The sequence below is a fragment of the Polypterus senegalus genome, chromosome 2 (genome assembly GCF_016835505.1).
Source record: "Polypterus senegalus isolate Bchr_013 chromosome 2, ASM1683550v1, whole genome shotgun sequence".
Classification (NCBI taxonomy): domain Eukaryota; kingdom Metazoa; phylum Chordata; class Cladistia; order Polypteriformes; family Polypteridae; genus Polypterus; species Polypterus senegalus.
The window spans coordinates 5,796,686-5,813,103 of record NC_053155.1 but is presented as its reverse complement, the minus strand read 5'-3'; positions in this window follow the sequence as shown (position 1 = coordinate 5,813,103).

Sequence of the window (16,418 nt, the reverse complement as noted above, 5' to 3'; positions counted from 1 at the left end):
GTGAGTTTCCTCTCACAGTCCAAAGACATGCAGGTTAGGTGCATTGGCGATCCTAAATTGTCTCTGGTGTGTGTGCCCTGCCCGGGGTTTGTTTCCTGCCTTGCACCCTGTGTTGGCTGGAATTGGCTCCAGCAGACCCCCGTCACCCTGTAGTTAGGATATAGCGGGTTGGATAATGGATGGATAGTTATATATTTTTCTTTTCTTAGCAAACAATAAACATATCCACACAAGCACATGATATTACTTTGGAGCAACAAGTAAACGATTTGTAACTTTGTATGTATAATTCTATATTCACCCAGAACTTTACTTTCAAAGTGATTTTCCTTTCCAGACCTTGGCACAATTTTGTTTACCACTTGACACAGAGGGACCTGACATTTTGTACCATTGATTGGGTTTTTTGTGCTGCTGTTCATACGTTTTCTCCTTCCTTCTATTTCGGTTGTCCTACAAAGGTTCTTTACTTATTGTTTTGAATAAACTAAGCACATACTTACATTTTCATACCACTTTCTTCCAGTGCTGGCTTGTGGGGTGGGCACAATGCCTTTGCTTGCAGCCCTGAGTGCAGAGCTCATCTCAACACACACACACACACACACACCTAAATCCGTGTTTCTCAGCCACTTTTATGCCACATGGGGCCATCACTGGCTTGCAAGTACATGAGATTTGTTTCCTGGTAAAATTGCTTCCACTTTTTCTCTGTGACAAAACCAAAGAGATCGATACCTCCTTGTGAGACTCTTCATCCCATGTCTAATCGCACTCCCTTAAATTTCCCTAATCCCGGGCCGTTATTCAATTTTATTTCCTTTTTTAATTGTGCTCATTTCTCCTTTCTCCCTTAGCTTTGGTGGGGAAGTTGGGGATGAAGGAAGCACGATTAGAAGTACGATAAAAAATACTGCAAAGCTCTGTTTATCCTTTCACTGGAGGTTTAAATTATACTGTGAATAAGTCACTAGCTGAAGCATTTTTTTCCCTAATATGCCACAATGAGCAGCATTCAGTTGTGGTGGGGAAAGTCCTCATCTTCGAGAAAGTCTGAGAAGCACAAGTACAGCATAGAGATTACTCAGTGGTATGCTAAGGAATGTTGCCAGCGTGCTCTAAGTGGAAGCTGAAAGAGCACTGCTCAGAAAACAAACACAGGGAGGACATGCAGCAGACAGCCTCCATGAATGGTCATTGAACACAAGACACTGGAATGCTTCAAAGTCATATTAAGCGTTACTTCAAGTTAAATCAAGTGTAGCCCCAAGTCCCTCATCAAACATGTCATTCTCAATTCTCAATTACCAAAACTTTGCTCAGAATCGGACTCAAGCGTATAGATGACTTGTTACATAGGAATTGTATTTGTTCCCATTTTCAAACATATGGTACAAATAACCAATCATAGTCAACAATACATTACTAGAATGCTCTGAGCCTCAGCTCTCCAGTCCTAATGAGCCTTTCACTGTATGCAGTTCGATGTAAGTGGGATATTTGAAAATATCAGGCTAACTCAGGTGTGACAGACTGCATAACTCGGGATATATGTGTGCAAATTGCATATTTTAATAATAAAAAACAGCAGACAACAAGGAAACACAAGAAACACAAGGAAACATACTTTATTTGAAAAAAGATACATATGTAAAAATATCCATCCATCCATTTTCAACTGCCTATCTGAAGCCGCGTCACAGGGACAACAGTCTCATTAGTGAAGCGCATACTTCCATTTTCACAGCCACACTTACCAACTCATACTGTGACATCCCAAGGTGTTCTCTTGGGAGATAGAATCCTCCCAGTGAGCCTTGGGTCTTCTCCAGGGTCTCCTTCCAGTTGGTTGTGCTGGTAAAACCTTCACAGGGAGATGTCTAGGAGGCATCTGTATCAGATGTTCAAAATACCTCAATTGGTTTCTCTCAATGCGGAGGGTCATGTCTAAGGGAGAGCCCCGTAACCTGTGGAGAAAGCTCATTTTGGCCGCTTATACCAGTGATCTCACTCTTTCAGTCATTACCCAAAGCTAATGACTATAGGTGAGGGTAGGGATGTAGATCGACTGAAAACTGAGAGCCTCACCTTCTAAATTAGATCCTTCTTCACCGCTACAGATCAGTATAGTGACCACATAACTGTGCTTGCCGCTCCAATCTATCTGTCAATTTCACTTATGTAAATATACAATTATTGATTTTAATTGACTTGGGGGCTTATTGCATCATACACAAACAGCTTTGAAATATGGCAGGACACCTCAAGCATAAATGGTTAAGTTCAGTCAGGAGCATCTAACATGGATGGATAATGGTTTGGAAGTCTATAAAGTCCTAGCTGATATAATAAAATCAATTTAATCAGAGAAAGAATTAGAGTGTTCAAGAAATAATTCAGAATTGAATTCAACAAAGAACCTTTTAATTTTATATGGGTTTTTGGTAAGCTGTACAGTTTTATTCAAACAGGATGAAATGTTGGCAAATGCACCACATTTATATAGCCTAAGAGCCTTTAGCTGACTGGGCCGAGCTCCAGCAATATAGTGCCTGGTTCACATGTGATGAACTGCAAATTCAGCCTCATGTTAAAGAAGTGAGTATAATTCTATCCTAAAATTAGAAATTAAAAGGTCACAACCAGAATTAATCACAGAAGGGTGAGTGCCCTCAAGAGCAGTGAGACAACACTCCAGGTCAGTAATCTTTTGTCTACCTAACAGTAAAACATTTGTGTTGTGTTTCCGTGGTGCATATGTTCAAGATGTGGAAAGATGAGCCCCAACAGTCCTTGAAAAGCACAAGGACAGGACTATTTGTACAACTGTAATCCATGCTGGCAACATTTAATACGGACAGTCCAAACTCATAGAGATGATCTTCACATCCCTATTTCAGGCCTCAAAGGAGAGGACACATCTCTGAGAATTATTGCATTAGGTCCACTTCCAACACTGTGTAGATAAGATGAAACCTACAGTTGACTCCTGGCCTCAAACACATGGATGAGAACCTTCTATGAGAGGTGAAATATCGGCTTTGTTGACAACTTGGACGTCTTCTGGGGGAGACAACATTTTTACAGACGTGATTCAAGTGCTTGGAACCTCTCCGATAATATCTCAAAGGTAATCTGTCTTTCTTGACTACGTATCTTTAGTCCTCATGTTCACTATTCCTATGTTAGGATGTAATAAGTCACCTATAGATATGCACTGTATTAGCACTATAATAACAGATTATAGATGAAATAAAAAGTCCACACAAAGTGGCATTAATGCATATAACTTACTTTCCCATTTCCAGCTGCTCTAACACTCTGATTCAGCTCTGCTCTTCTGAGATCTTAAATGTGGCTTTACTAAATATTAGAGCGTTAACCAGTAAACTTTTTACATTAACAATCTTATCAGTGATAGGAAAATCAGCTTTTTTGCATTAAGTGAAATGTGGCTCCACTCTGATGGTGTGGTAGTATACGGCTTATGTATGCGGTTCTGTTCATTTAGTTAGCCAGAGCAAAAAAGGTGTCAGTTTATAGCAACTATTTACTTGTGCCAATTAAACTGTGAAGATGCCAGTTTTGGTACATTTGACTCTTTTGAGTATCTTGCTGTTGTTATTTAATAATAATAATAATAATAATAATAAATAATAATAATAATAATAATAATATTATTATTATTATTATTATTATTATTATTATTATTATTATTTTATTTATAAGCACCTTTCCCATGCTCAAGGTGCTTCACAGAGTATCAGAAAGAATAGCAGGGTAAATCTAACATTGGATACAAATATTTCTGCAAAGAACACTAAAACAGATAAATACAGGATATAGAAAGTGTTAAATAAAATAAAAGACAATAAACCAGAGTAAAAAACTAAATTCAATACTAGAGGAAAAGCCTGAAGAGATAATATCATTTGTGATATAAGACACACACACACACAGATTATCCTGGACAGAGAAGTAAATGACAAAAGGCACATTTAAGTTAAAAGCCTACCTGAACAGATATGTTTTAATTCTTTTTTAAATGAAATCAGCTGATCTAATTAATTTTGGGAGGTCAGGTTAGTGTGGGGCACAACAAGATGGCCAGAATAGGAGGACCTTAGTGGGCGGACAGGCACATAGTGATGGAGAAGGTCACTGATGTAGTCCGGTGCAAGGCCATTTAAAGCTTTCTAGGTTAATAATAGAATTTTATATTCAATCCTGTAAGACACAGGGAGCCAGTGAAGGCGAAGCAGGATGGGTGGGATGTGCTCGCTGTTGCTGGTCTGTGTCAGGACTCTCACAGCAATTTTGAATCAACTGGAGCTGTGATATCAGATTAGAAGGGACTCCACCAGTAGGGAGTCACAATAATCGATGTGTGATGTGATAAAAGCAGGGATGAGTGTCTCAGATTTACTGTAGAAATAAAGAAGGATCACAATTGTAGCTGCGTTTACCTAAAATTACCAAAGTTCAGCAGCTCTAGTTTGCACAGCTTGACACATTGAAATGATTCCACAGACAAAATATCTATGTTTAAAAACTTTAGTAAAACAGTTCACACAAAATAGAGAAGAAATTAGTATAGCAAAGAAAAGAAACATTCTTGTTTAAGAGAAGTTCTGCTTAAAGCTTATAAATCTTAACATAAACAATAACTTTCTAAGATTGGCTCTTACAGTGTCTTTAATCCATTCAGGTAATCCAGCTAATGTAGCTGGCAAGAACATTAGGGAGGCCGTCAGATCTCAACACTTCATAAATGTCTTGAATTACTTCTCACTGTCTCTGGATAGTTTACATGGATTCTAGAACAAAGCGCAAAGTCTTTTAGCCAATGTTTAACATTTGTGCTGCTTCATGAGAAAAAGAGATCTGGAGAGAAGATGATTAGGAAATAAACAGTCAAATGTCAAAAACAAACTGTTGCCAAAAACCAGGAAGTCAAATGACACTCTAAAATCTTAAATGTTAACCAAAAACCAAAGTCAAAACGTTCATGCAAATTTCACATGCAGCAGTTGTTGGAGTAGAATTTGCTTTGTAGTGGAGACCTTTTATCCAACCACATTACTCACTCATCTCCTTGTCTTATTCAACAGGAAGATTCCCAGCTTACCCATAATAACAAAGAGTTTAAGGGCATGTGTTTTCTATTCTGTAGAATTTGTCAAATATTTCTCATATAGTCTTTAAACAAACATGCCGAGGGTCTGATAACCTTTGGTACTCCATTATCTTTACATGACAACCTCATATTGGGTTATCTGACTTCATGGAGTACCAGATGGGACTGGCGACGATGTTTTTACTATGAAACATGGAATTACCTGTCGTATGTTCCATTGCTCTCAATCACATCTGCTGTAATGTAACCCTTGTTGAGATAAAAAAGCACAAATCACAGCAAATGAAGGCCACCCCATACACTAAACACAACATGAAATGTGAGGAACACTTGTGGATTTGTAAGTGTGAGCAGCTGCGGAGTCACCTTATTTATGACAGACTAGTGTAGAAGAACTGTCCTGTGTCCGAGGCAAGGCCTAATATTATCAGTTTATTTGAATAGCACTCTGCACTGGCAGCAGACTCAGAGCACTTGAGCAAGTTCACAGGTGAAATACAAAGAAATATGGTATACACAGACATAAATATTCAGATTTGTTTAAACACACAGTAAAGCAAAGAAGGTCCACACTGAGTAACAAAAATGGAACCTAACAATATATTTAGTGCAGTTAGTGAAGTACAGCATCAATGTGCATCTGCAAAAGGAAACATTAAAGGTCTAAAAAGGAAAGGAGGTGAGAGGTACAACACTTTGATGGCATGGCCTTTATGAGGGGCATCCTGGGCTGGTGACCCTAAGTGTAAGGCAGGAGACAACATGGCCTATCTCTGGTTTAAATGGTCCTCAACTAACATTCCCACCACCTCAATGCTCCTCCAGGTAATTGTGACTCGTCCCAGTTTTACTGCTCTCTTCACTTCCAAGAAGCTCTCTAATGCCCCATAAACTTTACCCCATGTCCATTGCTGAATCTGAGTCAAATGAGAAACCTTCCAGTCCGCTCCATCGTACATGACCTGGTGTAGAGCACAGAAAGAATTTCAGAGGAGTCCACACTCAAACTAATGTGTCAGTTGTTGAAGCAGATTAGGTAGCAAGGGCACTCTCAGCCCCAAAGAAGGCACTCGGAGTCTCAGGACAGGCCACAGAATCAGGCTTTATTATGTGATGCACATACTGTCTCAGTTCAGATGAACTGAGCAATTGGCAAATACGGCGATCTTGTATTTATTACAATTCTTATCACAAAATATCCCATTTTCTCTCAATTTCCCATCATCTGCTTTACAGGATTTCTAATAATAATGGTCTCGCTCAGCAACTTCTATCATAACAATTACCAAGTGTTACAGACATTCTCATAACAATATCCTGCCATCATAGACTCTTATCCTTCACTTTTTGTTTCTTCGTTAACATTCCTTTGGCTCGAAGGATATATTTGCCACCTGGAGATGAGTGTCACCTAATCACTCCTTCCTAATCCTGAGCTGTTAAAGATTGAGGGCCTTTGGTTAATTAGTTCTCGTCAGTACTTTGGACTCAGTAGAATCAACTTGTGGAAACTGGACTGCTTAATTAATAATTCAATTAATGTTTACTTGTTGCACCAGCATCTGTTAAGGCTGGCATAATAGAGAGCTGTGCCAGTTAGCCAGTTAGCACGCAGCTTCACTAAGCTGCAGACAGATTGGCGTGGTGTCTCTTGACTACTTGAAAGAAAAGTACAGGACCTTAACAATTAATTGTTATATAGTGTCAAACTCCATCTATCCATCCATCTATTATCCATCCATCCATCCATCCATTTTCTAACCCGCTGAATCCAAATACAGGGTCACGGGGGTCTGCTGGAGCCAATCCCAGCCAACACAGGGCGCAATGCAAGAAACAAACCCTGGGCAGGGTGCCAGCCCACCACAGATAGCATAAAACTGGTTTAGTATACTCTTCCGTAACTTTACTATTATTCATAAAGATAGATATATATATATATATATATATATATATATATATATATATATATATATATATACAGTACACACACTAAAATGAAAGCTTGCCTCAAGTGTTCCATAATTCAGCCTTCAATACATAGAGAAACTTGTTTAATCAGTTATATCACACAGAAGACCCAGCACCTGTGTTCCTAAAACAAAATCTAACTGCTCATTAGATAGATAGATAGATAGATAGATAGATAGATAGATAGATAGATAGATAGATAGATAGATAGATAGATAGATAGATAGATAAAAGGCACTATATAATTAAAATACAGATAGATAGATAGATAGATAGATAGATAGATAGATAGATAGATAGATAGATAGATAGATAGATAGATACTTTATTAATCCCAAGGGGAAATTCACATAATCCAGCAGCATAATTCACCTCCTTCAAGATACACAACGTTCTTGATTCACAGAAGCTCAAAACAAAGCAAGTAAAAGGAGAGGCAAGCTGCTATTTTAGGCTAAAATTAATTGTGGCATTTCTTAATTAACACCTTCATGGTCTAAGACTAACTGTAACCCTTACTTATTTAAAGTGCACCAGGATATAATGCTTATTTTCATATATGCTCACAATTCTCTTTGGATATATGCAAATCATCAACTTTAAGAATTGACCTTGAGGTGTGGGAATACATAGAACAATCTCATTTGTAGCATCAGATGTTGTATCTGATCCTGAATGGAGATATGTGATTGTCATAGGCAATTTATTTAACTGTAAAATGATTTTAAGAAATGTTTATGCACCCAATGTTGATAATAGGGAATTCATGCAAAATGTGTTTGCATCCATTCCCAATGTGAACACTAATAAAATTATAATGGCTAGAGACTTTAATTGTGTTTTAAATCCAGACCCGGATAGGTTCCCTGCCACAGGGGCGATGACATCTACAGTAACATAGAAAAAACAATTATACAGTTTGTAACTGCCCATAACTTATCAGACCCCTGGAGATTTCTAAACACAAACTCAAGAACATATTCCTTCTGCTCAGCAGTGCATCATTGCTACTCAAGAATTGATTATTTCTTTGTAGGTAACAACTTTTTTCCTACGATTAAATCTTGTAAGTACGATGGTATTGTTATTTCTGACCATGCACCTTTGAGTTTGGAGTTAAAATCACTATGCCCCATATACTCATCTCACAGATGGCATCTTAATCCACTTTTATTAGCAGACGAGAACTGAACAGAATTTATTATATACAAGCAAATCAATTTTTTTTAGAGACAAATACATCCTCAGAGGTCTCTGTAGGAACACTCTGGGAAACCCTGAATGCCTTCTTAAGAGGACAGATTATCTCATATCTTTCCCATAGAAATAAATTGGAAACCAAAAAGGTATCAGAGCTAACCAACAAAATTACTAGAATAGATCAAGAACATGTCAGGTGTCCAGGTGAAGCTCTTCATAGGAAAAGGCAGACTCTGCATTCAGAACTCAACCTCTTAAAAACTAAAGAAACTGAACAACTCATACTTAAATCAAAACACAATTATTATGAACATGGAAAGAAAGCTAATAAGCTCTTAGCTCAACAAATCCACAAGCAAGAAGTTTGCAATGCAATCCCAGCAATCACCATCTCAAACTTTCTGCCAAATATTATTACTGTCTTACCTAAACAAAATAAGAACTTATTAAAATGTGCAGAAATTTCACTTCTGAATATTGATGTTAAGAAACTCTCCAAAGTTCTAGCTAGAAGGATGGAGAAAGTGCCTCCTTCAGTAATATCCCAGGAATAAACTGGATTTATTTATGGCAGACACTTAGCTTCCAGTCTTTGACGCCTGTTTAATGTAATATATTCACCCAAAAAGTCAAACACCCCAGAGATATTATCATCGTTGGATGCAGATAAAGCAGTTGACATGGTTGAATGGAACTAACTTTTCAATATATTGGAGAAATTTGGGTTTGGCCCGAACATTTGTACATGGATCAAACTACTGTGTACAAATTCAGAAGCTTCAGTTTGGATTAACAACATTAATTCAGCCAACTTTAAACTAGAATGTTGTACCAGACAAGGATGCCCCTTGTTTTATGTAATTTCCATTGAACCACTGGCAGTTCACTGTCGAAATGCTATTGAAATAAAGGAGATTATCAGAGAAGGACTGGAACAGAACGTTTTCTCTCTATGCAGATGATATGGTATTATATATAACAGACCCACAGAATACTGTGCCTGCAGTCCTAACAGCACTAACAGAATGTCAAAAGATCTCTGGTCTCAGAATCAATTTGACTAAAAGTGTGCTCTTTTCAGTGAATTCTTAAACATACAATATTAGATTGGACACCTTCATTTTTATCATCGCGGATCAGATTAAATATTTAGAGGTTAACATCACAAGTAAACATAAAGCTCTTTATCAACAAAATTTTGCCGTATGTATGAGAATCAGTTAAGCAAGACTTGCATAGATGGTCAACCTTTCATCTCACTTTAGCTGGAAAAATTAACGTTGTTAAAATGAATATCCTTCCTAATCTTTCTTTTTATTTCAAAACTTTTCTATATACATCAATAGATTATTTTTTAAGAAATTAGACTCAACCATAACCTCATTTATTTGAAATTCAAGACATCCACATATTCAAAGTGCAACCCTACAAAGACCTAAGGCTGAATGTCTCTACCTAACTTTTAATTTTATTAATGGGCGGCAAATATACAGGCTATAAAAACCTAGACATGACAAAAATATAGATGAACATACACAGGCTTGGTCTGCAACAGAAATAAAATTCTGCAGTACTTATTTATATTCTTTGCTTTGCACCCCAATAAATGCAACTTATCGCCAATATATCCATCAATCCATCCATCCATCCATCACACAACCTGCTATATCCTAACTACAGGGTCACGGGGGTCTGCTGGAGCCAATTGCAGCCAACACGGGGTGCAAAGCAGGAGACAAACCCTGGGCAAGGCGCCAGCCCACTGTAGATCACTAATATACTAACAACCCAATTGTGCTTCACTCACTCAGAATATAGAACCAATGTAGGAAGTATTTTAAGATAGAGAAGCTTTTATATGTGGCACTCCTGCATGATAACCACCTTTTTCACCCTTGCAAACATATGTAGTTTCTAATGCCTGGAACACATTCAGGATTAAATCACGTAGAGATCTGTACATAGACAATGTTTTTGCATCCTACGAACAATTACACTCCAAATTTCTTTTCCCAGCGACACATTTCTTTCACTACCTTCAAATTCAAAACATTGTTAAATAGAACCTGCTCAATTTTCCTCACCTACTCACCTCCCACCTCCCTCTATGCCAGAAAAAATATTGATCAGTGTTGAGGACAGCATTTCTGCAATATATAAAACCATTTTACTGTCCCTCCCTTTCAAAGATCCAAGAGGACACTAGGAAAAGGATCTCTCACTCAATATTTCAGAAAAGGACTGGAAGGTAGCAATGCAGAGAATTCACTTGAGCTCCATATGCACAAAGCATACAATTATTCAGCTTAGAATTATATATTGAGCACATCTATCTCATTTAAAGTTGTGCAAAATTTTTCCAGGGTGAGATCTGACCTGCGAACGTTGCGATCAAGTTCCAGCCTCACTGAGTCACATGTTTTGGGCCTGCAACAAATCAACACCATTCTGGACCAAAATCTTATAAATGCCTTTCAGACACCCTTGGTGTGCAAATCCCTCCTAATTCACTACCAGCTGTGTTTGGTGGGCTCACAGAGAGGCTGAAAGTGGAGAAGGACAAACAAACTGCGATTGCCTTTACTACACTATTGGCACGTAGACTTACAGTATCTTGCTCAGTTGAAAGAATCCTAACTCTGCTATTCTAATTCAGTGGGTAACTGATGTTTTATATTATTTGAAACTGGAAAAAATCTAATTCACTTAGAGGATCTGCATAAACCTTTTTCAAAACCTGGCAGGATCTGATCAATAACATTTTAGAATAAGCTTTTAAATTGAGGAAGTGGATTATCTCCCATCTTTTATTCCATTTATCTTTATTCATTTATTAATTTATCTATTTACTTATTTTTACTAACTTAATATTTTACTCTGCTGGCATAGCTCTCTTTCTCAGGGGTGGGGGTTGATTTGTTTTGAACCTTTTTTTTTTAGTAAAACTTGAGTTATTTGTATGGAATGTTATTTTATTTTAATAAAAATCAATAAAATTTAAAACAAAAATGAAAAAAAAAAGACTTTTCTATACAGTCCACATATGAATGACGTCCCCTGCTATCACTACTTCCACGTTCTGTGACCTGTTGTCACTTCTTATTCCTGACTGTCTTCTCAACCCTGGACTTTAAACACAACCCCTGGACAGAATACACTGTTCATCTCGTCCTAACAGCTGATTTTTACCCACCTGACTCTGCCACTTTGTAGTGGGGTCTTCAATCACACCTCTCTGTGCTCCACACTTGCTTTCTAAAACATACCTGGGCAGTTTGTCTAGTTTGCCATTATGACTTGTATGTGCTAGCTCCACCTTTGCTAAGCTGTAAATCGCAAACAGCTCATCATCATCGCTGGTCTGTTTCTGCTTATGCCCTCCAAACATTTAAAACTATTATTGAGTGACTGAGCCCTGCACCTTTTCTTTATATTTCCTTTCTGCTTTAATAAATGATTTTCTGTTACATTCATTTCCACATCTGGAACATTTTCTCTGATAGCCAAATGACTTCAGGTTTGTTTTGTGACAAACTAGTATTCTGTTGACTAATTTGCACACCTTCACTCTCCCGCCTGGTCTCGTGGTGGTCTTGCTGCTCCAAATATCTTTACCGACTGTCTCAATTGCCTGCTCAGTTTTAAGTGCTTTCTTGCAAGTCAGTTTGGTCATCACTACTGATCTGTGATCCATGCTGTCCTTTTCTATGGCACGGACCAGCCTTTCCAGCAAACCCCAATGGTCATTCTTTAATTACTTATTTCTGATAAGGTTCACAGAGGTCTACTGGAGCCTATCCCAGCTAACATAGAGAACAAGGCAGGAACAAAACCTGGACAGGGTGCCAGTCCACTACAGGGCAAACACACACTCATACACACCAATTACACACACACCTCAATCACTAGGGCCAATTTAGGATCACCAATTCACACAACCTGCATGTCTGTGGACTGAGGGGTGAAAACGGAGCACCCAGAGGAAACCCACAGAAACGTAGGGAGGACATGCAAACTCTGTGCAGGGAGGACCCTGGATGTGAACCTGGCTCTCTTTACCGCAGGTTAGCATTCTTCCTACTGCATCATCCTCCATTAATGCAACATTTTTCGAAACTGCTATTAAGTCTGACTGGGGTCACCAAGAGCAGTTAGAGATCTGAATGTTGCAGCCATGACAGACAAAACTTTTATTTCTTCACCCTGTGCTTATGTAAGTGGCTCAGCAGGTCCTTCTAGTTTGGGTGGGGAAGACTCAGAGGCTGCGTCTCACAGTAAATTGTACTTCTCGCTATTGGCTTACGAGACTCACCCTGTCACGGTGTTTGCATTTTTTGCCTTGTTTCTAACTACATTTTTTGGGTCCTGCCTGGAAGTTTCTGGTCCTACCGCATTTTTCACCTCCCATCCACAGAGAAAGCAATTTAGACTTGTTAGCAATTTACAGCTGAGGCTATAAGTTTGAATACATGTTGGCTAAAAACATTTAAACTCAAAATTTCCCAACTTCACACACATCTCATTGCCAAACAGTCCATGTGTTAGATCAATTATGGTATCTATCTCCAAAACAGAGATTAACAGACATTTATTGTATTTCAGCTTTAACCGCTTTAACCATTAGAGTTCCAATGGGTCAAAACTTTCCATGCACTAAATAATTTTAATTAATATTTTTAATCAATACATGATAACCCAGCCACAGGGGATGCACAAACCAGTGTGTTTCTTCGTGCCAGTCCCAAGCCCGGATAAATGGGGAGGGTTACGTCTGGAAGGGCATCTGGTGTGAAATTTTGCCAAATCAATATGCGGACAACAATACAAATTACCATACCAGATCGTTCGAGCCCCAGGTTAACAACGACCACCACCAGTACTGTTAGCCAACAGGGTGCTGGTAGAAATTGGGCTACTGTTGGCCAAAGAAGAAGAAGAGGGGGGAGATGTGTCCAGAGGCAGGAGGAAGGTAAAAAGAGAGGAACTGAGGGTAGGAACTTTGAATGTTGGCAGTATGACTGGTAAGGGGAGAGAGTTAGCAGATATGATGGAGAGAAGGAAGAATGATATAGTGTGCGTGCAAGAGACTAAATGGAAGTGGAGTAAGGCCAGGTTGATCTGAGGTGGATTCAAATTGTTCTATCATGGTGTGGAAGGGAGGAGAAATGGAGTAGGAGTTATTCTGAAGGAACAGCATGTCAAGAGTGTTTTGGAGGTGAAAAGAGTGTCAGACAGAGTAAAGATTATGAAGCTGGAAATTAGAGGTGTGATGATGAATGTTGTTAGTGCATATGCACCGCAATTTGGGTGTGCGATGGGTGAGAAAGAAGATTTTTGGAGTGAGTTGGATGAAGTGATGAACAGTGTACCCAAGGGGCAGAAAATGGTGATTGGAGCGGATTTCAATGGGCATGTTTGGTGAAGGGAACAGAGGAGATGAGGAGGTGATGGGTAGATATGGTGTCAAGGAGAGAATGAAGAAGATCAGATGATAGTGGATTTTGCCAAAAGGTTGGACATGGCTGCAGTGAATACATATTTTAAGAAGAGGGAGGAACATAGGATTACATACAAGAGTGGAGAAGATGCACACAAGTAGATTACATCCTATGCAGAAGAGTCAATCTGAAGGAGGTTGAAGACTGCAAAGTGGTGGCAGGAGAAAGTGTAGTTAAACAGCAGAGGCTGGTGGTCTGTAGGATGACGTTGGAGATCAAGAAGATGAAGAGAGTGAGGGCAGAGCCAAGGATCAAATGATGGAAGTTGAAAAAGGAAGACTGCAAGGTTGAGTTTATGGAGGAGGTGAGACAGGCACTGGGTGGCAGTGAAGAGTTACCAGACAGCTGGGAAACTACAGCAGATGTAGTAAGGGTGACAGGGTGCTTGGTGTGACATCTGGACAGAGGAAGGAGGAAAAGGAAACCTGGTGGGAAGTACAAGAGAGTAAACAGAGGAAGAGGATGGCGAAGAAGAAGTGGGATAGTCAGGGAGATGCAGAAAGTAGACAAGAGTACAAGGAGATAAGGCACAAGGTGAAGAGAGAGGTTTCGAAGGCTAAAGAAAAGGCATATGATGAGTTGTATGAGAGGCAGGACATTAGGGAGAGAGAAAAGGACCAGTGGGCTGCACAGAGGGACCGATGGGAAAGATGAGCAGCAGGTTAGGTAGATAAAGGATAAAGACAGAAATGTACTCACAAGGGAGGAGAGTGTGTGGAGCAGATGGAAAGGGTTCTTTAAGATGCTGATGAATGAAGAGACCAATAGAGAAAAGAGGTTGGATGATATGGAGATAGTGACTCAGGAATGCAATGGATTTGTAAGGAGGAAGTAAGGACAGCTATGAAGAGGATTAAGAATGGAAAGGTTGTTGGTCCAGATGACATAGGCTACCTGTGGAAGCATTGAGGTGTTTAGGAGAGATGGCAGTGGAGTTTTTTAACCAGATTGTTTAATGGAATTTTGGAAAGTGAGAGGATGCATGAGGAGTGGAGAAGAAGTGTAGTGGTGCAGATATTTATTAATAAGGGGAATGTGCAGAACTGCAGTAACTACAGGGGGATAAAATTGATGAGCCACAGCATGGCGTTATGGGAAAGAGTAGTGGAAGGTCAGTTAAGAAGTGAGGAGATGATTAGTGAACAGCAGTGTGGCTTCCTGCCAAGAAAGAGCACCACAGATGTGATGTTTGCTCTGAGGATGTTGATGGAGAAGTATAGAGAAGATCAGAAGGAGTTACATTGCGTCTTTTTGGACCTGGAGAAAGCATATGACAGGGTGATTCGAGAGGAGCTGTGGTATTGTATGAGGAAGTCGGGAGTGACAGAGAAGTAAGTCGGGAGTTGTACAGGATATGTGCAAGGGAAGTGTGAGCGTGGTGAGGTCTGTGGTAGGAGTGACGGAGGTGGGATTACATCAGGGATCGATTCTGAGCCCTTTCTTAATTGCAATGATGATGGACAGGTTGACAGACGAGATTAGACAGGAGTCCCCGTGGACTATGATGTTTACTGATGACATTCTGATCTGTAGCAATAGTAGGGAGAAGGTTGAGGAGACCCTGGAGAGGTGGAGATATGCTCTGGAGAGGAGAGGAATGAAGGTCAGTAGGAACAAGACAGAATACATGTGTGTGAATCAGAAGGAGGTCAGTGGAGTGGTGAGGATGCAGGGAGTAGAGCTGTGAAGGTGGATGAGTTTAAATACTTGGGATCAACAGTACAGAGTAACGGGGATTGTGGAAGAGAGGTGAAGAAGAGAGTGCAGGCAGGTGGAATGGGTGGAGATGAGGGTCAGGAGTAATTTATGACAGACGGGTATCAGCAAGAGTGAAAGGGAAGGTCTACAGGACAGTAGTGAGACCAGCTATGTTATATGGGTTGGAGATGGTGGCACTGACCAGACAGAAGGAGACAGAGCTGGAGGTAGTAGAGTTAAAGATTTTAAGATTTACATTGGGTGTGACGAGGATGGACAGGATTTGAAATGAGGACATTAGAGTGTCAGCTCAAGTTGGATGGTTGGGAGACAAAGTCAGAGAGGCGAGATTGCGTTAGTTTGGACATGAGCGGAGGAGAGATGCTGGGTTTATTGGGAGAAGGGTGCTAAGGATAGAGCCGCCAGGAAAAAGGAAAAGAAGAAGGCCTAAGAAAAGGTTTATGGATGTGGTGAGAGAGGACATGCTGGTGATGGGTGTGACAGAACAAGATGACGAGGACAGAAAGATATGGAAGAAGGTGATCTGCTGTGGCAACCCCTAACGGGAGCAGCCGAAAGAAGAATAAGAATATTTTTAATCAATACATGATATATTTTACAATTTAATACAAGTATATACTTATTTGGTTATAATAATGAACATAAGGATACAAATTTAATGTAACTTAAAGGGTAAACTAAATGTTACTTTAAGCTTGGGCACGTGAGGCTTTTGCCTCATCTTAGAGGAGCCACCAAAATAGTTGCTAAGGTTAAAATGAAGCAGATGTGTAATGAACACCCCCTTAAAAAATGATGACAAACTAATCCGAAAGCCTGTAGTGATAAGATCGATGGGAACACCCATAGGACACCTTTATTACCAACATGTATACAAAGTTATTAGCAGCTGC